Raw genomic sequence first — 23,360 nt, forward strand, 5'->3', positions numbered from 1 at the left:
GGCCTAGAGAATTCCATGAATGTCCATGGGATTGCAAAGAGTCGGACAACACTGAGTGACTTTCACTTTCAGAAACTGTATATTGCCCTCTAAATTCGAGTTTACACTGAGTTACCACTATTAGTGTTGGAGAAAACTCTTGAGGGTCCCTTGGACAGCAGGAGATCCAACCAACCCATCCTAAAGGAAATCAGTCCTGAATATTCATTGGAAGGACTGATGCTGAAGCTGAAGCTCCAATATTTTGGCCACCTGATGTGAAGAACTGACTCATTGGAAAAGTCCCTGATGCTGGGAAAGATTGAGAGCAGGAGGAGAAAGGGATGACAGAGGATGAGATGGTTGGATGGCATCACCAACTCAATGGACGAGTTTGAGTAAGCTCCTGGAGTTGGTGAAGGACAGGGAAGCCTGGCATGCTGCAGTTCATGGGGTTGCAAAGAGTCAGACATGACTGAGCAACTGAACTTAACTAAACTGAACCACTATTGAATTATAGAGTTTCTGGCTTTGATTTTTATAGTAGTAATTTTATACTCTCCAAAAGACATAGTTTAGGTGCTACAATATTCTAATTTTTCATTTTATGAATCAACAAATTCTTTTGATTATCATTTTTTAATCTTAGTACTATTCCTATAAAATAAACCACTTGCCCTAGAGGAATTTGTACTTAAATCGAAAATGTGTATGTGTTTCCATATATTATATGAAAAGTTAATTTTACTAACAAGAAATTTTCTCCCTTAAAGAAAAAATGTTACTTCATTAAAACAATAAGAATTATTAGACTGACATCGTTTCTTTTACATTGGTTTTCAGAAAGTTTGATGGCATAGTCAACTTATATGAGCCCTACAAAACTTCTTGTATCAGTTTTATTTTTTTCTCCTTTTTTTAAAAAAAGATATTCCTCTTGTATCTGTATTTTCTTCTTTTTAATTTAGTGTTATGAATATTTTATTATTTCACAGTAGTTTTTTTATTTCAACTCCAACAAGATTTTGAGGGAACTGATAAACCCAAATTCAATAAAACAGAATGATAAAGCTAGTCACAAGAATAAAATTGGAAAATAAAGAAGATGTAGTGTTAACAACCAAAAGTGTAGTTGAATAATCATGCTGTGTGGATCCAGGGACAGGAACACACACTTCCAGCTGAGTTCTTCAGTGTGCCCTGGTGTGTATGATTTAGATTTAGCAACCTCATGTGGGACTTGAGAAATTTTATTACCTGAAGTCATGAGGTATAAGTTGGGAAAGAATTTTGCATGTGACCAACATATGTCCGTTTGCAATTCAAAGTCATATGAACTAGTATCCCCTTTAGGAAACTTTTCTACCTCTGTCTGTTCATGCTTAGGATCAGTGATTACTATGCTTTTTGAGAATGACCTATACGTATGTTAGCAAGGTTGCTTACCTGTGTTATACTCTAGACCTGCTTTTTTCTTTTTTTCAATACAGCAGCCACTAACCACATGTGGCTATTGAACACTTGAAATGTGACTGTTCCTTGGCTTTGAGTTTCTGAAATCACATATAGTTAGTAACAATTTAGACCCCAAATTTGTTCAAGAACCTAGACCCAATAATTTGATTTATCATGGGATACTTTATTTTTTTAAATCCCTCTTAGACCCAGACCAAGAAAAGCTTCTTAGTTTCTTGCTCTGGTAAGTAGTGATTTTTTTCTCCGCTTGGCTTGCACTCCTGTGAAGTCATCTATCTAATATAGTAATCTCAGTTCTGCCCTGTATGGACATCAAAATCCAATTCCTTTATCATAACTAGCCCAATGATCCCGCTCCTACTTATCAGGGCTGTTACTAGTCAGACTGGCTGCCTACTACTCTAGGTTTTCTTTTTTTTTCCTTAAATCTCATAGCTGTACTATGTCTGTGACTTGTGTATATGTGTGTGTGTGTGTGTGTGTGTGTGTGTGTGTGTACACACATTTTATCCAGTCATTCTTGGTGTTATTCTACAAGTGTTGCTGAGTTACCCTAATTCTTGATGTGTTTAATAGTGTTCAGTGTGCACTGTTCAGTGGGGCATTGCTTAAAATTTTTAAAAGAAGATCAAACTGATGTTTTAGGAAGATTAGTTCAGTTACTCACATGTGAACATGTGAGTGGATTATAAAAAAGAAGACAATAACTCAAGATGCCTCTTATTTAATGCCTTTGATGATTACTGAGATATATCAGGTTTTAAATTGAACACAAATCTAGAGGAAACAAATTGATAAATGAAATCCGTCTTTTGTGAATATAAATAGAGTAGTTCCCCTTTGCAACTATATTAAAAACTATTATCACAGACATATTTTGCCTAGAGATTTCATAAGTGAAAAAATACAACGTGAAAAGATTGAGCAGTTAACAGCTGCAAAAATTATCAATATTGTGTCCTTCATTTATAGAAGAACAGTTGTCTTGAACAGTTAAACTATGTGGCTTTTGTTTTATCTGAGAATACACAATTAGAAAGACAAACAGCATTGTCTGAATAAGAAGAAAGGTTTTAACAAGAATCAGGCCTATCCATATGGATGGTAAACTATTTTACTTATTTATGCATTTTTTATTTTAAATTTTATATTCATGCTGACAAAAAGTCTTTTAAAAATGTAACATTATGTTCTATTAAGTCTTTCCTTTGATTTGGGTTTAGGTTACAAAGCTTACCAGGTGGCTCAGTGGTAAAGAATTTGCCTGCCAGTGCAGGAGGTGGAAGAGATGTGGGTTCAATCCCTAGGTCGAGAAGATCCCCTGGAGTAATAAAGGCAACCCACTCCAGTATTCTTGCCTGGAAAATTCCATTGACAGAGGAGCCTGGGAGTCGCAAAGAGTTGGAGATGACTGAATGACTGAGTACATACACACACACTACTGAGATACATGATTTTCATTAGTACCAGTGACTTAAATACTATTTTGTATAACATTGTATAATATTTTAAATTCTCCAGCATTTCGAATTCTTCAAGGCTTAAAACAAGGTTTAAAACAATCTGATCACATAGACCACAGCTTTGTCTAACTCAATGAAACTATTAGCCTTGCCATGTAGGGCCACCCAAGACGGACGGGTCATGGTGGAGAGTTGTGACAAAACGTGGTCCACTGGAGAAGGAAATGGCAAACCACTTCAGTATTCTTGCCTTGAGAACCCCATGAACAGTATGAAAAGGAAAAAAGATAGGGCATTGAAAGATGAACTCCCCAGGTTGGTAGATTCCCAATATGCTACTGGAGATCAGTGGAGAAATAACTCCAGAAAGAATGGATAGACAGAGCCAACACAAGAACAGCACCCAGTTGTGGATGTGACTGGTGATAGAAGTAAAGTCCAGTGCAGTGTTACGTAGGAACCTGGAATGTAGGTCCATGAATCAAGGCAAATTGGAAGTGGTCAAACAGGAGATGGCAAGAATAAACATCAACATTTTAGGAATCAGCAAACTAAAATGGACTGCAATGGGTGAATTTCACACAGATGGCCATTATATCTACTACTGTGGGCAAGAATCCCTTAGAAGAAATGGAGTAGCCATCATAGTCAACAAAAGAGTCCAAAATGAAGTACTTGGATGCAATCTTAAAAATGACAGAATGATCTCTGTTCATTTCAAAGGCAAACTATTCAATATCACAGTAATCCAAGTCTATGCCCTGACCAGTAATCCTGAAGAAGCTTACGTTGAACGGTTCTATGAAGACCTACAAGACCTTCTAGAACTAACACCCAAAAAAATGTCCTTTTCATTATAGGGGACTGGAATGAAAAAGTAGAAAGTCAAGAAACACCTGGAGTAACAGGGAAATTTGGCCTTGGAGTACAGAATGAAGCAGGGCAAAGGCTAATAGAGTTTTGCCAAGAGAACACACTGGTCATGGCAAATATCCTTTTCTAATGACACAAGAGAATACTCTACACATCGACATCACCAGATGGTCAATACCAAAATCAGATTGATTATGTTCTTTGCAGCCAAATATGGAGAAGCTCTATACAGTCAGCAAAAACAAGACTGGGAACTGACTGTAGCTCAGATCATGAACTCCTTGTTGCCAAATTCAGAGTTAAATTGAAGAAAGTAGGGTAAACCTCTAGACCATTCAGGTATGACCTAAATCAAATCAGTTATACAGTGGAAGTGAGAAATAGATTCAAGGCCTAGATCTGATAGAGTGCCTGAAGAACAATGGATAGAGGTTGGTGACACTGTACAGAAGACAGTGATCAAGACCATCCCAAGAAAAAGAAATGCAAAAAGGCAAAATGGTTCTCTGAGGAGACCTTACAAATAGCTGTGAAAAGAAAAGAAGCAAAAGGCAAAGGAGAAAAGGAAAGATATACCCATTTGAATGCAGAGTTCCAAAGAATAGCAAGAAAGGATAAGAAAGCCATCCTCAGTGATCAGTGCAAAGAAATAGAGGAAAACGATAGAGTGGAAAAACTAGAGATCTCTTCAAGAAAATTAGAGATACCAAGGGAACTTTTCATGCAAATATGGGCACAATAAAGGACAAGAATGGTATGGATCTAATGGAAGCAGAAGATATTAAAAAGAGGTGGCAAGACTACACAGAAGAACTGTACAAAAAAGATCTTCATGACACAGATAATCACAATGGTATGATCACTCACCTAGAGCCAGATATCCTGGAATGCGTAGTCAAGTGGGCCTTAGGAAGCATCACTATGAACAAAGCTAGTGATGGAATTCCAGTTGAGCTATTTCAAATCGTAAAAGATGATGCTGTGAAAGTGCTGCACTCAATATGCCAGCAAATTTGGAAACCTCAGCAGTGGCCACAGGACTAGAAAAAATCAGTTTTCATTCCAATCCCAAAGAAAGGCAATGCCAAATACTACTCAACCTACTGCACAATTGCACTCATCTCACACACTAGTAAAGTAATGCTGAAAATTCTTCAAGCCAGACTTCTGCAATAAATGAACCATGAACTTCCAGATGTTCAAGGTGGTTTTAGAAAAGGCAGAGGAACCAGAGATCAAATTGCCAACATCCAGTGGATCATTGAAAAAATAAGAGAGTTCCAAAGAAACGTCTACTTCTGCATTATTGACTATGCCAAAGCCTTTGACTGTATGGATCACAACAAATTGTGGAGAATTCTTAAAGAGATGGGTATACCAGACTACCTGACTTGCCTCCTGAGAAACCTGTATGCAGGTCAGGAAGCAAAAGTTAGAACTGGACATGAAACAACAGACTGGTTCCAAATAGGAAAAGGAGTATGTCAAAGCTGTAGATTTTCACCCTGCTTATCTAACTTATATGCAGAGTACATCATGAGAAACATGGAGTTAGATGAAGCACAAGCTGGAATCAAGGTTGCTGGGAGAAATATCAATAACCACAGATATGCAGATGACTCCATCCTTATGGCAGAAAGTGAAGAACTAAAAGCCTCTTGATGAAAGTGAAAGAGGAGAGTGAAAAAGTTGGCTTAAAGCTCAACATTCAAAAAGTAACATCATGGCATTTGGTCCCATGACTTCATGGCAAATAAATGGGGAAACAGTGGAAACAGTGAGAGACTTTATTTTTGGGGGCTCCAAAATCACTGCAGATGGTGACTGCAGTCATGAAATTAAAAGATGTTTGCTCCTTGGAAGAAAAGTTATGACCAACCTAGACAGCGTATTAAAAAGCAGAGACATTATTTTGCCAACAAAGGTCTGTCTAGTCAAAGCTATGGGTTTTCTAGTAGTCATGTATGGATGTGCCAGCTGAACTATAAAGAAAGCTGAGCGCTGAAGAATTTATCCTTTTGAACTGTGGTGTTGGAGAAGACTCTTGAGAGTCCCTTGGACTGTGAGGAGATCTAACCCCTCCCTCCTAAAGGAAATCAGTCCTGAATATTCATTGGAAGGACTGATGCTGAAGCTGAAACTCCAATGCTTTGGCCCCCTGGTACGAAGAGCTGACTCATTTGAAAAGACCCTGATGCTGGGAAAGATTCAAGGCAGAAGGAGAATGGGAGTACAGAGGATGAGACGATATCACTGGATGGCATCACTGAGTCAATGCACATGAGTTTGAGTAAACTCTGTGAGTTGATGATGGACAGGAAGGTGTGGTGTGGTGCAGTCCATGTGGTCGAGAACAATTGGACACGACTGAGCGACTGAATTGAACTAAAATAGTTGGAACAGTTTTCGCAGTACTTTCTACCTTCAAAGGCAGAAAATACACAAGTGGTAGTAAAGGCTCCCCTACCAGCATTTTATCTCTTAATGTGAAAAGTCTGTGATTAACAAACATTTTGTTGGTGTTCTGTAAAGAAAATGGGGTTCAAACTCCTAGACTTTGAAACTTTACAGCAATGTTCTTAACACTTAAATTCAAAACATTTTTATTCACTGGAAATTTGAGTGCCTGTTGTGTGCAAAAGCCATAATGAACTAAACAGACACTGCCCTTGCTCTAATTGAGGTTAGAATTTGGAAGGGAAGATGGACATTACATTTGTGAATATAGCTATTCTATATCTTACCTAAGGAGAAGTGTAGGATTTTACAATTGGTTATGTCAAAGTTGTTGAAGTGAAGATGGTGTTTCTGAAGGGGGCTTCCCAGGTGGTGCTAGTGGTAAACAACCTGCCTGCTGATGCAAGAGATGTGAGACTCGGTTCCATCCCTTGGTCGGGAAGATCCCCTGGTGGAGGGCATGGCAACCCACTCTAGTATTCTTGCTCAGAGAATCCCATGGATGCATGAGCCTGGTGGGCTACAGTCCATAGCGTTCCACAGAATTGAACTCAACTGAAGCAATTTATCACACACTGTGTTTCTCAGTATGCAGTTCCCAGACAAGTAGTATTAGCAACACCAAGAAATTTGTAAGAAATGTAAATTCTAGAGTCACACCCGAGACCTGCATGCAGGTTGTCGCTTTAGTCCTGTCTGACTCTGTGTAACGCTATGGACTTTAGCCGACCATGCTCATCTGTCCATGGAATCCTCCAGGCAAGAATACTGGAGTGGGTTGCCATGGCCTTTTCCAGGGGATCTACCCAACCCAAGGGCCGAACCTACATCTCTTACCTCTCCTGCATTGGCAGGGGTGTTGTTTACCACTAGCACCACCTGGAAAGCCCCCATCTGAGACCTACTGAGTCAGAAATATTAGGGATGAGTCTAGATGTTGTGGTTTTAACAAGTACTCCAGGTGGTTCTAATGGCTAAAGTGGTTCTAATGGCTAAAGTTTGAGAACAACTGATCTAGGTCATGATTTCTCAATGTGGGCACGACTGGTATTTGAGACAGATAATTCTTTGTTGTGTGTGCCTACCTTGCGCATTGTAGCCTGTTTATCAGCACCTCTGGCCTCTAAGTACTAGATGCCAGTGGCATCTCTCAGTCCCGTCAACCAAAAATGTCACCAGATATTGTCATCAAGGGGCAAATTCTTGTTGCCAGTTCCCTCCTCGCATCTCTCCGTCCACTCACATGTTAGATAAAGTTCAAATAACATGCTCAGCCCTTTATCTTGTGATCACATAGTGTGTGGTTAAGTGCTCTGCAACAAAGGAAATAGGGATTCTACCACATTTATTCAACAAAGAATCCTAAATTAATTTGATCTTAAATCTAAACAGAGAGAATCTAAGTTCTGGTCATGCTGGTCTCTCTGTTACTTGCTTTCAACTTTTTTCTTTTTCTTTTCAGTTTTTCTGTATTTTGACATCTGTATTTTTCTTATCCTTCTCTTTTTTAAAGTAAGGAGTAGATAAATACTGTTATAGATTAGTCCTGTTTTGACCTTAAATAGTAACTCATTCTGTTTCTCTTCTAAATTTAGCAATTTGATGAATCTCATGTAATTAAAATGAAGTTTATTTTCACATAAATTAGACTGAAGCACCTGCTGTTTCCTAAGACTTTGAACATATAAAAGTAAAGGAAGTAAAGGGTGCAATTTTCATTTTATCTCGTATTAACAAAAAATCAAAATATTCCCACTGTTGATTTATAGTGTATAGAATCCTCTGTCAATCATAGATTACTTGGGAATTTATTTACTTTCAGGTCCTTTTTTACAAAAAATTTACTCATCCATTTTATTGATATTTGAAAAATTTTCCTAGGCCCTGGCTATTGGATAAGAAGATGTTCTAGTTTCTTGTGACTTTGAAGCAAACTCCAAAGCCGTAATTTGAGGATAGGTTGCCGGAAGTCAAATAGATAAAAGTAGTTGCAATGAAAAAGTAGAGATCTCTCCCCATCTAGCAGTCAATCATTTTGATAAGTTCATAAACATGTGCATACTTTCTGAAATTGTTAATAGACCCAGCCCAATTGCATGTTTCCACAGGTTAGTTATGCTAGCAGGCCCATAACAGGGGTTATAAGAGTTAATTCTCATTAACATTTGGCTGATACTTATAAGGGTCAGAGAGGGTCAAGGATATTTTATCTCCACTATTAACATTCTTGAGCAGGATGATAGTTAATAAGTTGTTTACCATAGATAATGGGGATGATGATGATGGTGATCATAAATAATATGTATTAATAGTTGGAAAAATTTCAGACAGGTATGGATCAAACATAACATCATCTGGATTTTTTTTTTTTATAAGAGTTCTTTGTTGATGACAATGTAGTGTCATGGGGGGAGGATAGTTGCCCAGTACTAGATAGCCCCAATACTCTGGGGATCAGGTATACATTATAGAAGGAGAATCACAAATAGAGATGGGGAAGGTGGGGATTGAAGAAAGTGTGGTTGATTGGGGTAGGCCTTGTCGTAACCTGAATTTTCGAGGATGCAACTTGTAACAACCTGTGATGCCCTTAGGCTTACTCACAAAAATATAATCTCATGTCCCGAGTGAATCCAGAATCAGAAGACAGCTGGACGGTCAGGGACAGTCAGAAAAGAGACAGAATAAAATGGTGAGTTAAGAACAGGCAGAAAAAAGAGATGGGGAAAGGCAGGAAAGAGACAGCCAGGTTGGCAGGAAAGGCCAGAGAGGTCAGAAACCATCAGGAAACAGAGAGCTGGAGACAGTCAGGTACAGACAGCCAGAGCAAAGGGAGCCTGAGCCAGGAGAACTGAAAGTTTTCTGAAGCAGTGTTACCAATTTGACAGCATGCTTTGAGGGTCAGTGTGGCCTCAACTGAGCAGAAGCTCTCACTCCACTTTGTAATATATTTATTTATGCATATGATGTAAGCACCTCTCAGAAACCAGGAAAGGGATATATAACTATAGGAGGGGTCTGGATTCAGGGTGGGAGCCTTGGCACAGAGCAGTGGAATGTTTTCTGTACAACAGGGAGGCAGTGTACCCAAACACTATCCCAAATATTAAAAATATTAATTTTCCTTGTAATAAATCCTTATAAGGTGAAGCACAAGGAAAGGAGGATGGGGAAGCCAAAACCAAGATTTGGGGTGGGGGGAAGGGGGAGAAGCTCCCCTCATTGCCCCAGGCCAAATAAACACATGGAGGTCCTGCGTTTCATGGTAGGGAGTCCACAGTTCTCCCCTCCTTTCTCTCCTTCTCCTCCTCCTCTTCTCCCAATCTTTCTTCAGCGTGGCATTTGTTGTTTTGTGTCTAAAGAATTCACAGATTAAGATGGGAGAGTGAGTTCAAGGAGTCAGAAGGCTGATTACTGCCAAGGCATTGGACTTTGTGGACACGGAGACTTCCACCTCTAGGCAGGGGAAGACAAATGAGCACAAACAAAGGATTATCTGCAGAGATGGAGTCAAAGAGGATTTGAACTTGACTGTGTTTCAAAATTGAAGCTGTCAGGTTTGGGAGTGCATCTTGGCTGGTCTAGAAGAGCAAGGTGGTGGTAGTAGGAGCATCTATTTGAAGCCATCTTCCTTAGTGGATACTGTCCCCCACAAACCTCTCACTTTTCACTCTAGAAAAGCCTCCACTTCTCCTCCTGGAATCTCCACTTGGGTTCTTCTAGGCAGGGCATGGGCTGTCAGGTCCAGTTTCCACTGCTGTGTTTCAGCGAGAGCAGAGGCTGTGAGATGTGTTTGGTAGTGGAATAGATATAACATCACTCAGATTTTGGAGGGAAGAGGGTAATCCACCCTACATGGGGAACACTGACAACACATCTGTGTGCTCAATCGTATCTGACTTTTGTGACACTATGGACTGTAGCCTTCCAGGCTCTTCTGTCCATGGAATTTTCCAGGCTGGGATACTGGAGCAGGTTGCCATTTCCTACTCCAGAGGATCTTCCCTGATCCAGTGATCGAACCCATGTCTCCTGTGACTCCTGCATTGCAGGCAGATTCCCAGAGGATAGAGCATGTCTGCCATGTGATTAATCAAATGACGAGTTACTGGGAAGGCAGAGGATGATGACCTGCATTTTAAATGCACAGACGAGGAGGACAACAAGGGGCAAACTTGAAAAATTCCATTCTTGGGAAGAAGTAAGCAGAATGAAAAGCAAAGCTTTCGCTTAAAGATTCAGGAGGGTAAGGAAAGAAAAAACAACCTAAGAAGAATTGGCCCTATGTGAATAAAATACCATTAAAGAACAAGAAGATGTCAGATTAAAACAGGCCAATGACAACAAGAAAACAACAACAGCAAGATTGGATCTGTATTAAAGAAATTGCACAACTATACTTCAATGTAGCATGAAGTACATGCACCTTTGCACTAAGATGCATAATGAGCTACCCTACCTCTCAGTATTATCTGCTGTCATTAGAGAAAAGCTAATTCAAGACGTAATCCTGATCATAAACTAGGACCCCATATTCAAAAAACTTACTGTGTGAAAAAAAGTATCACCTACTATTGCCAGACAAGAAAAATTCAAGATAAGAAATATTCATCATTTAAAAGGAACCCAATATTCACAAAAATTACTATATGAAGAAATGACACAGAATGAATATTTATTGAATGAATTCTTCAATTTTTGTTTTAATTCAGAAGCTCTCATGAAAATACATTGGTAAATTAAAAAATGCTGGCTTCATTTCATTCAAGCTCTGCTGAACTGAGGCATCCACAGAGTTGCTTTCTCAGACCACACTTTCTCAAATAGTTCTCCCCAATCACCCTCTTCATGAAAAATACCACTACATGAGGTTTTACTGTATCATTTTTATTGGTGTATTTTCTGTCACTGCTACTAGATTAAAAATACCATGTGGTCAGCAAATTCATTTGCTTTATCTCTCATACCTAAAATAGTGCTGGCCAAACAGAAGGCACTCAATAAATAAGTGTTGAATGGATAAATGAATGAATGGATCCATTAAATATTTTTGAAGGGATCTGTATACAAAATAAAAATGAAACAGTGAAATTTTCAGCAACTGCAATCAGATATTTGAGATGGGTCTAATTTCTCCACTTTAAGTTTGACATGTAAACATATTGTGACTTTGTTTTAATACTGTGATTTTAACAGGAAAATATATTTCTAAATGAGTCAGCTAGTACATTTTGGAAAACAGTTGGTGCAGTAAGTACTGGGAGAGAGCCATGGGATCAGGCCAATGGAACATTCATTTTACTGTTGGAAATTTTAATAAAACAGTAAGATTGTTGATGTTGCTTCTTATTAGGAAGAATTATCGAGCAGCATATGCTGAGGGGATAAACAAGGATGAGAAGTATAAAGTCTGGTTGATCTTAGTAGTTGAGGTGATTCTGTTAACATTTGAAAAGAAAAACAGTACTCTTGTTTTAACATTCACTGCACTCTTATCATTGATGCTGAACGTGGCATTTCTTATATTTGACATGGAGTGAGAGTGGTTTATCTTCATTTTCCCTCTCGGCTAGGGCCAGTTGAATGTATCCCTGCATCTGACACATGAATGTATAACACAACAAAGTGTTCTTGACTTTATTACATTGGATATCATGTTTGGGGAGGTCCTGTGATGAACACATATCAGTTTCTGTCCTAAATGTTGAAATCAGAATCACCTCTTTAATGGCCATTTGGGATTAAGGTCCAAGCGGTTGGAGCTTAAGCTCCAATCAGCTTCACTGCTGCTGCTGCTGCTGCTGCTAAGTCACTTCAGCCATGTCCGACTCTGTGCGACCCTGTAGACGGCAGCCCACCAGGCTCCTCCATCCTTGGGATTCTCCAGGCAAGAATACTGGAGTGGGTTGCCATTTCCTTCTCCGATCAGCTTCACTGATTCCATTGAATCAGTGGATTCAAAATCTTTCCCAAGCTGCTGCAAAGGTATAAGTCATAGACCCTCCATCAGATCCTCAGTATGTTTGTAATAGGAATTTGTAACTGTGGATCATGAGGCAGTCATGGAAGTTACATGAAAATTATCTATATCCTCCCTGGTGGTGCAAGTGGTAAAGAATATGCCTACCAATGCAGGAGATGCAAGAGATGTGTGTTCAATACTTGGATCAGAATGATCCCCTGGAGAAGGAAATGGCAACCCACTCTAGTATTCTTGCCTGGGAAATCCTATAAAGAGGGGAGCCTGGTGTGCTGCAGTCCATGGAGTCCCCAGAAATCTGAGTCTCAACACAACTGAACACACACATGATTTAAAAACACGCAGGTGCTTACAGTCAAGAAATATGTATGATAAAATTGATTAAAAAAGGGCACTTTAGGTCTGAAATTATCCTTTCATTTTTCAAGATAGAGTAAAATAAAAACCCAGAGGTGTGAATTTATTTTTCTCAAGCCCAAGTATTATTCATCAGCAGAATAAAGACATGAATTGGGGCCTCTTGAATCCCAATTCTTTGGTACTTTCTAATAGGGCATTTAATATGCAAAAAATCATCTGAAATCTGATTAAATAAATATTTCAGCTAAGTTTTTTTACGTAAAATTTTGATTTGTAAAAAACATTACAAAACAAAGAAACATTGAAATATAAGATACAAATATATAAGCCAATACCTGAGATACAATAAAAAGAAAACTACCAATTAGGTTCTAAGGCCAGTATATAGTCAGCATTATTATTTTTTTTGGTCTCTTCTAGTACCTTGTTACTGAGATATCCAAGACAGGCAAAAAGGAGATCAAGTATAACATTCACTTGTACTTCTTCATAGCTCTGAATATTTGCTTTCTGTTTAATGCGTAGCTTTTAGCTGGGAGTGGCTGCTAGCCATTTACTGTCTCTGTGTGTTTAGGAAATTGTGCTGAGTTCTGATGGCATAGTCATTCCCAAGTCATTCACTCCTATTTGTCTGTCTTTCTTTACTATACATCTGTTCACATTTAGAGATTTTATTTGCTGTAATATTGAAAATACAAGATAATAAAATATGAACATAGAATTCTCTGGTATATAAATGTTGTTCCTCACAGAATATCAAATCCTCTGTGATAGGGACCAATGTTCTTATGGTTGTCTTATTCATGTAAAAGCTGAGGCTCATAGATTGTGGTTTGACACAAATGAAAAAGCCACTAACTGACAAAACATATGACAGGGATTTCTGACTCGGAAACCAATGATTTTCCTACTGGAGCCCTCATACTCGTGTACGGGAATATTAAATAATGCGACACAATTTAACAGTTTCTTTAAAAGTTAAATATGTTTCTTAGGTGACATAGTAAGTATGTGCCCAGGAAAAATGAGACATATCTGTGTGTGTATGTGTATATCCTGTAAATACACTGGAACAATCCAAAAGTTTATCAACTGGTAAATGGATAAACAAAAGTTGTATATTTGTGTAGTAGAATACAAATCAACAATAAAAACAACCAACTCCTGATGTATACTACAAAATGAATGAACCTTGAAAATATTATTGTATGAGTCCACTCATATGAAATATCCAGAAGAGACAAATGTATAGATACAAACTGAAGACTCTCTGGTGAGATTGCACCAAATGGGCTCCAGAGAACTTTTATGGGATGATGGAAATGATCTAAAACTGAATTTTGGTAGTTACTGTCCAACTCTGCAAATTATTATGACTCTTTGAATTTTGTACTTATAATAGGTATTTTAAGGATATACATTATACCAAACAAATGTGAAGCAGGCAGCAGTGGGGAGGAAGGGAGAGAGAGACAGGGAGACACTCAGAGACTGTTAACAACAGGAGAAGCCATAGGAGCCATTCTGGATGTAATCTAAGCTTCTTTACCAAAGGTGGTGTTGATTGGTTCACTGGGAGAAAGTTTTAGGAACATGATTATTTTACTGGTGACAGAAACAAAAAAATATATATTTCTTAGAGTTGAGGAAACATTTAACCCCTGATTCCTTTTATGTAGTATTGCTCTTTGTTGTTCAGTCACTCAGTCATGCCCAACTCTTTGTGACTCTGTGGACTGCAGCACACCAGGCTTCCCTGCCCTTCACTATCTTCCAGAGTTTGCTCAAACTCATGTCCATTGAGTCGATGAAGCCATCCAACCATCTTATCCTCTGTCACCCTTTTCCTTCTGCCCTCAATCTTTCCAGCATCAAAGTCTTTTCCAAAAGTCATCTCTTCACATCAAGTGGCCAGATTATTGCAGTTTCAGCTTCAGCATCAGTCCTTCCACTGAATATTCAGGGTTGATTTCCTTTAGAACTGACTGGTTTGATCTCCTTGTAGTCCAAGGGACTCTCAAGAGTCTTCTTCAGCATCACAGTTTGAAAGCATCGATTCTTCAGCACTCAGCCTTCTTTATGGTCCAGCTCTCACATCCATCATGACTACTGGAAAAACCATAGCTTTGACTATATGGACCTTTGTCAGTAAAATGATGTCTCTGGTTATGATTTGCATTCTTGTAATAATGAGTGGTATTGAGCATCTTTTTGTGTATTTATTAGCCATCTGTCAGTCTTCTTTAGAGAAATGTCTGTTTAGGTCTTTTGTCCACTTTTTGATTTGGTTGCTTGTTTTTCTGGTATTGAGTTGCTTATATATTTTTGTGATTAAGTCTTTGTCAGTTTTTTCATTTGCTATTATTGTCTCCCATTCTGAGGGCTGTCTTTCCACCTTACTTATAGTTGCCTTCATTGTGCAAAAGCTTTTAAGTTGAATTAGGTCACATTTGTTTGTATTTGTTTTTATTTTCATCATTTGCTTGAAACAATGCATCTTAACTGTCTTTCTGAAAAAAAAAATAAAAAATACATGTAGAAAGCTTCATATAGTTGAATAAAACCCTCAACCATTTCATATATGCCTTCCAAAACTCTTGAAAGGAAGGAAAGTAAAACAAGAACTATGAGAAAAGACATTTTATGCAGAAAATTATTTTGCCTGATATATTTTGTGTTCAATAAAGTCAAAATTAGATCAATATTTTGTGTATATAATGTAATATATATATGCCTATATAATGATAATAAATATTAAACATGGTAATTTTCAAGTAACATTTTAAGAAATATAGCATTGCTTAGTAGTTTTTACTCAACAAGTCAAAAGTATAATCTAATTTTTATTTTAAAGAAATGCTTACCTTATATGTTTGAGATGGATTATGATCTAATCAGAAAACTCAATCAGCATCTACTCTCACTCCACTTACTTCCTTAAATAATTAAATCAGAAAACTTGTTAAATCTGATGAGTTCTAGGGAAAAATAATACATTTTAGTTTAATGACCAGTGAGGATCTACTGACTCCCTGTGGAGTCCACATATTTTTCTAATTTTTAGCTTCACCATGGATTTCCTCACAGCAGCTGTGTTCATTCCAACAATAAGATCACATTCTTATATTTATAATGTTTTAAAATATTTAACTTCTCTCTCACTAATTTCAACATCTCAATTTTAAAACTACCTAAGAAAACAAAATTTTAAAAGCTCAGCACTATGATTTTTTTAAGGGTTTTTTTTTTTTTTTTTGGTCTTAGTAGAAACTAAGATGTCATCAAAGAAACACAACATACCAGTTTTGACAATTTCTAGAATGTTGAGACTTTTGGAGTTACCAACCATGTTGAAATAAACTATGATACGTTGATGCTCAGTCATGTTTGACTCTGTGTGACCCCATGGACTGCAGCACACCAGGCCTCCCTGTCCTTCACAATCTCCTAGAGCCTGTTCAAACTCATGTCCATTGAATCAGTGATGCTATCCAGCCATTTCATCCTCCTTTGTCCCCTTCTCCTCCTTCCTTCAATCTTTCCCAGCATAAGGGTCTTTTCCAGTGAGTTGGCTCTTCATATCAGGTAGGCAAAATATTGGAGCTTCAGTGTCCTTCCAATGAATATTCAGGGTTGATATACAGGACTTATAAAAAGGAAAAAAGTAGTTTTCTAAAATGAAAAGAGATAAAATGTATTTGTACTATGCATACTTCACATACATGTAGCTAGTCTATAAATCTATTAGCATGCTTATTTTAATTGAATATATATAATATGAACCTTCTAGTAATATTAAATATAAAATATTCATGCTAAAAATGTATGCTAAATTTATATACTGCTGGATTCTTCTCTAATCAATGGAATTTTTACCTAATTTTTGCCTTGATTCTGAAAGCAGAGACAAATAAAGATAGAGCTTCCATGGAACATGTGTTCTATGGCAGAGGATCACAACTGACAACTGCCACTGCAAACAGCATTGGTGGCCGTCTGTGTTAATCTCTCTGAGGCCCCACTGGTGACTTAGGTGGATATATGGTAGTCAGTTATCAAAGTTCAGGATGTATGTGTATGCCCATCACTCAGTTCTGTCTGACTCTTTGTGGGCCCATGGACTGTAGCTCGCCAGGCTCCTCTGTCCATGGAATTTTCTAAGCAAGAATACTGGACTGGGTTGCCATTAGCATGTTAATTTTCCTGGAGTGTTCACCAGCTCTTCCAGTAACCGAGAACTCTCTAGGGATTAAAAAGACAGTTTGAAGAAATGTAGGCCTCAAAGTACACTGGAAAGAGATTAAAAAAAAAATTGAAGAACAAAAAATGCATGCAATACATGTAAACCCATGGCTGATTCTTGTCAATGTATGGCAAAAACTATTACAATATTGTAAAGTAATTAGCCCCCAACTAAAATAAATAAATTTATAAAAAAAAAAAATAATAAAAAAATAAAGGAAAAAAGAAAAAAAAAATGCATGCAATATGAATCCTAATCTAAGGGTATATTTCCAAGTAAATGTTACCAACTTCCAATAACTGAATAATTGGAATTATTTTTAACTTCTTCAAGATTAATTTTAGTCCCACAACTAAAGTTTAAAGAAAAAAATTGGGAAGATATCCATACCATAAGGCCACCCTTAGGTATTATTAACTTGCAAGGCTTACATAAGGAAATACATACTAAACATCTTTGTTCAAATCATGGTCCTAGATGATGTGGCTATAAAGCAGAGTGGAATATGGAATTTATACTCAAGATAGAAAACCACATTAAATTTTGTTCTCTCTTCTCATCATATAACCATAAATGAAGTAGTTTTCCTTTTTGAAATTAGTAACTGCAGTATTCATGTGAATATTCAGTGGTGATGAGAGATTCAAATTTTAGCTTTATAGGTACTTCCTAGTGACTGATACAATAGGTTTCAGAGGCCCATTAACTCTACTTAGTGACCACATAAGTAATACACACTCTGTTGTGTGAATGGGTTACATTATTCACAACGGCCTGAAAATATAAAACCTGTCTTTCTCTCCCAATTAGTTATCCTCTTTTGGCATGTAAGTGGAAGAGACATAATGAAGTACCAGGAGTTTTATCTGTTTGAGCTCAAGTAATACTTCCCAAGGTGACATTTCATGGCTAAAGAGGCAGTCTTCTTGGTTTTGTGTTTGAAAACACACTTATTTAGATTGAGATTTAAGATGGTATTTTTATTTCCACAGGAATTTGAAAATGCTTAGCAAACATACACTTGATCATTTCCTTTTACAAATATATTGAGGCTTCTGAAGTTCAATAATGAACTCTTCTTTTTGGCCAATTGCCTATATATTTATCTAGAAAGTTAGTATCATTGTGACCAGGTTGTAGTTATAGAACTGTGCCCTTACTGTTAGATTCTGGGTCTCTCTCATTCTGCCCTATCAGAATCCTGGGAAGTAGCAGAGAAGGTCACTGCAGGTTCCAGTGAACATCAATTTGACTTCACAACTGCTAGGCTTTCTGAACTAGAAGGAAAAAAAAAAGAGAGTTGGGCACTGTGAGCAATTGGAGCACTGTCAAATGAATTTGATCAGGAGATATTCACTGGCCCAGCCAAAGGCTCTTTATACATGGGATTAGTCCCACGTGAGAGTGGGGACCTTTCACGTAATGAGGTTGGAAAGTGACCATTTCAGATTAAATTTCAGAGTTATGGGGGGTGGTTAATGGTAGAGTGCATTCTGACTACAGATCCAAAGCAAATATGAGATTAAATCCAAGAGAAATATATTCCTGAATTCAAATTTAATTGCTTAACCAATTATTACTGATTAGGGCCTCTGTCTTCTATAACAGGAGCAGGATAAGCTGAACAAAAAGAATGTGTCCTTATGCCTTGTCATCTCAAAAGCCACAACTGTGCTGAAACATGGTAGTATTTATTTACTTGTTTGTTTTGTTTTTCAGTAAAACTTAAAACCTAGTGACTAAAAGGGGTCTTTTTAGAGTAATTGAGATATTCTATATCTCAATTGTGATGGTAGTTGACTGTTGTTCAGTTGCTAGGTCATGTCCAAACTTTGTGACCCCATGGACTGCAGTATACCAGGCTTCCCTATCCTTCACTGTCTCCCAGAATTTGCTCAGATTTATGTCCATTGAGTCAATAATGCCATCCAACCATCTTATTCTCTGTCACCACCTTCTTCTGCCCTCAACCTTTCCTAGCATTAGGGCCTTTTCCAATGAGTCAGTTCTTCACATCAGGTAGCCAAAGTATTGGAGCTTCAGTTTCAGCATCAGTCCTTCCAATGAATATTCAGGGTTGATTTCTTTTAGTATTGATTAGTTTGATCTCCTGGCAGTCGATGGGACTCTCAAGAATCTTCCCCAGTACCACAATTTGAAACCATCAATTCTTCAGCTCTCAATCTTCTTTATAGTCCAGCTCTCACATCCATATATGTATACTGGGAAAACCATAGCTTTGACTTGGTATACCTTTGACTGCAAAGTGATGTCTCTGCTTTTTAATATGCTGCCTAGGTTTGTCATAGTTTTTCTTCCAAGGATCAAGCATCTTGTTAATTTCATGGCTGCAGTCACTGTCAGAAGTAACTTTGGAGCCCAAGAAAATAAAGTCTGTCACTGTTTGTACTTTTTCTCCATCTTTTTGCCATGAAGTGAGGGGACCAGATGGCATGAACTTAGCTGTTTAAATATTGAATTTTAAGCCAGTTTTTTCACTCTTTTCTTTGACCTTCATCAGGAGACTCTTTAGTTCCTCCTTGCTTTCTGCCATTAGAGTGGTACCATCTGTATATCTGACATTGTTGATATTTATCCCAGCAATTCAATTCTAGCTTGTGAGTCATCCAGCCCAGCATTTTGCATGATGTACTCTGCATATAAGTTAAATAAGGAGGGTGACAATATGCAGCCTTGATGTACTCCTTTCCCAGTTTTGAAGCGTCCATTGTTCCATGTCCATTTCTAACTGTTGCTTCTTGAGCTGCATACAGGTTTCGCAGGAGACAGGTAAGGTGGTCTGATATCCTCATCTCTTTAAGAATTTTCCACAGTTGGTTGTGATCCAAATAATCAAAGGCTTTAGCATACTCAGTGAAGCCGAAGTAGATATTTTTTTCTGGAATTCCCTTGCTTATTCTATGAACCAGCATACATTGGCAATTTGATCTCTGGTTCCTCTGCATTTTCTAAAACCAGCTTGTACATCTGGAAGTTCTTGGTTCATAATGTTGAAGTGTAGCTTGAAAGGTTTTAAACATTACCTTGTTAGCATGTGAAATAATGGTAGTCAGTCAGTCAGTTCAGTCGCTCAGCTGTGTCCGACTCTTTACGACCCCATGAACCACAGCACGCCAGGGCTCCCTGTCCATCACCAACTCCCAGAGTTGACCCAAGCTCATGTCCTTTGAGTTGGTGATGCCATCCAACCACCTCATCCTCTGTCGTCCCCTTCTCCTCCTACCCTCAATCTTTCCCAGCATCAGGGTCTTTTCAAATGAGTCAGCTCTTTGCATAAGGTGGCCAAAGTATTGGAGTTTCAGCTTCATCATCAGTCCTTCCAATGTAGTACATACCTATATATATATGTCAAAACTCATTGACCTAGGCTGTTAAAGTGGGTGAATTTCATTATATATAAATTATTTCCAAAGAAAGTCTATGTCAAAAATAGTAACTTACCTTTCTCTTTCTCATTGATGTGATAGAAATTCTTTGTATTATTTGCTTTGAGTAGAAGTATTGCAATAAAGAATATGCAATACTTCTTTGTGCACAAAAGATTATGTTCCTTTCATCTGCTACTCAAGATCTGCACTCAATATGCCAGCAATATGGAAAACTCAGCAGTGGCCACTCGACTTGAAAAGGTCAGTTTTCATGCCAATCCCAAAGAAGAGGAGTGTCAAAGACTGTTCAAACTACCACGAAATTTCGTGCATTTCACATGCTAGTAAATAATGCTCACAGTTCTCCAAGCGAGGCTTTAACAGTATGTGAACTGAGAACTCCCAGATGTTTAAGCTGGATTTAGAAAAGGCAGAGGAACCAGAGATCAAATTGCCAACATCCATTGGATCATAGGAAAAGCAAGAGAATTCCAGATTTACTTCTGGTTCATTGACTATGTTAAAACCTTTAACTGTGTGGATCACAACAAACTGTGGAAAATTCTCAAGGAGGTTGGAATACCAGACTACCAACATGCCTCCTGTGAAACCTGTATGCAGGTCAAAAAGCAACAGTTAGAACCAGATAAAGAAAAACAGACTGGTTCAAAATTGGGAAAGGAGTACATCAAGGCTGTATATTATCACCCTCTTTATTTAGCTTATATGCAGAGTACATCATGAGAAATGCCCAACTGGATGAAGCACAAGCTGGAATCAAGATTGCAGGCAGAAATATCAGTAACCTCAGATACGCATGTGACAACACCCTTATGGCAGAAAGCAAGGAGGAACTAAAAAACCTCTTGATTAAGGTGAAAGAGGAGAGTGAAAAATATGACTTAAAACTCAACATTCAAAAAATTAAGATCATGGCATCTGGTCCCATCACTTCATGGCAAATAGATGGAGGAACATTGGAAACAGTGAGAGACTTTATTTTCTTGGGATCCAAAATCGCTGTAGATGGTGACTGTAGCCATGAATTTAAAAGACCCTTGCTCCTTGGAAGAAAAGCTATGACCAACCTAGACAGCATATTAAAAAGCAGAGACATTACTTTGCCAACAAATGTCCATCTAGTCAAAGCTTTGGTTTTTCTGGTAGGCATGTACACATATGAAAGTTGGACCATAAAGAAGGCTGAGCACTGAAGAATTGATGTATTTCATCTGTAGTGTTGGAGATAGCTCTTGAGAATCACTTAGACTGCAAGGAGATCAAACCAGTCAATTGTAAAGTAAATCTACCCTGAATATTCATTAGAAGAACTGATGCTGAAGCTGAAGCTGCAATACTTTGGCCACCTGACTTCTTAGAAAAGACCCTGATGCTGGGAAACTTTGAAGGCAAGAGGAGAAGGGAACAACAGAGGACGAGATGATTGGATGGTATCACCGACTCAATGGTCACGAGTTTTAATAAGCTCTCGGAAATGGTGAAGGACAGGGAATCCTGGTGTGCTGCAGTCCATGTAGTCGCAAAGTGTAGGGCACAAATGAGTGACTGAACAACATTATATCTTTCAGAAATTGAATAGTATTTGGAAATTATCATCTTGTTTTATTTTGCTATTTTTCTATTAAAAAAATGAGATTTTTTACCATCCACAGAGACACCTCAGACAGCATGTTCAAAGTTAGATTCACTACTGTTCCTCACTAACTCTTTCTGCTGTTTTCCAGAATATAGCTATGATACCATCACCTGCCCATCATATAGAACTCCTCCATGATTCCCTTTTTCTGATTCTTTTCTCCACATGGCATCCAGTTTCAATCAGCTCTACGTCCTTACCACTTCGTCTGATTCCCTTATAGTCATCCCCCTATTTCAACCTCAATTCTGACTTCATTCTTTGTTTGTCTAGCCTACTGTTTCTTCTATGTATTCTCCTTGAAGTCTTATCTCATCAGTCCATATCAGTCAGTCAGTTCAGTCGCTCAGTCGTGTCCGACTCTTTGTGACCCCATGAATCACAGCACGCCAGGCCTCCCTGTCCATCACCAACTCCCGGAGTTTACCCAAACCCATGTCCATCGAGTCGGTGATGTCATCCAACCATCTCATCCTCTGTCGTCCCCTTCTCCTCCTGCCCCCAATCCTTCCTAGCATTAGCTTCTTTTCCAATGAGTTAAATCTTCGCATGAGGTGGCCAAAGTATTGGAGTTTCAGCTTCAACATCAGTCCTTCCAATGAACACCCAGGACTGATTTCCTTTAGGATGGACTGGTTGGATCTCCTTGCAGTCCAAGGCACTCGCAAGAGTCTTCTCCAACACCACAGTTCAAAAGCATCAATTCTTCGGCGCTCAGCTTTCTTCACCGTCCAGCTCTCACATCCATACATGATCACTAGAAAAACCATAGCCTTGACTAGATGGACCTTTGTTGGCAAAGTAATGTCTCTGCTTTTAGATATGCTATCTAGGTTGGTCATAACCTTCCTTCCAAGGAGCAGGCGTCTTTTAATTGCATGGCTGCAATCACCATCAGCATTGATTTTGGAGCCCCAAAAAACAATGTCTACCACTGTTTCCACTGTTTCCCCATCTATTTTGCATGAAGTGATGGGACCAGATGCCATGATCTTAGTTTTCTGAACGTTGGGCCTTAAGCCAACTTTTTCGCTCTCCTCTTTTACTTTCATCAAGAGGCTCTTTAGTTCTTCTTCAATTTCTGCCATAAGGGTGGTATCATCAGCATATCTGAGGTTATTGATATTTCTCCCGGCAATCTTGATTCCAGCTTGTGTTTCTTCCAGCCCAGCGTTTCTCATGATGTACTCTGCATATAAGTTAAATAAGCAGGGTGACAATATACAGCCTTGACGTACTCCTTTTCCTATTTGGAACCAGTCTGTTGTTCCATGTCCAGTTGTAACTGTTGCTTCCTGACCTGCATACAGGTTTCTCAAGAGACAGGTCAGATGTTCTGGTATTCCCTTCTCTTTCAGAATTTTCCACAGTTTATTGTGATCCACACAGTCAAAGGCTTTGGCATAGTCAATAAAGCAGAAATAGATGTTTTTCTGGAACTCTCTTGCCTTTTCGATGATCCAGCTGATGTTGGCAATTTGAT

General features: G+C 38.3%; 1 protein-coding gene and 1 long non-coding RNA gene across 3 annotated transcripts in view; one reads left to right on the forward strand and one right to left on the reverse strand.

Annotated features, from left to right (window-relative positions):
* DPP10 (dipeptidyl peptidase like 10) overlaps positions 1-23,360 on the forward strand; it is a 747,248-nt gene that overhangs the window by 304,608 nt on the left and 419,280 nt on the right. The window lies entirely within an intron of this gene.
* The window catches only part of LOC145541811 (uncharacterized), a 31,857-nt gene continuing 22,051 nt past the window's right edge, over positions 13,555-23,360 (reverse strand). The window contains exons 5-8 of the long non-coding RNA XR_014079308.1: positions 17,992-18,108; positions 15,889-16,260; positions 15,453-15,566; positions 13,555-15,098 (exon numbers count right to left, since the gene is read on the reverse strand). This is a non-coding gene — a long non-coding RNA (uncharacterized LOC145541811). The remainder of the gene's footprint in view (positions 15,099-15,452; positions 15,567-15,888; positions 16,261-17,991; positions 18,109-23,360) is intronic.

Source organism: Giraffa tippelskirchi, chromosome 3 (genome assembly GCF_054371585.1).
Source record: "Giraffa tippelskirchi isolate mGirTip1 chromosome 3, T2T-mGirTip1v1.2.pri, whole genome shotgun sequence".
NCBI classification, from domain to species: domain Eukaryota; kingdom Metazoa; phylum Chordata; class Mammalia; order Artiodactyla; family Giraffidae; genus Giraffa; species Giraffa tippelskirchi.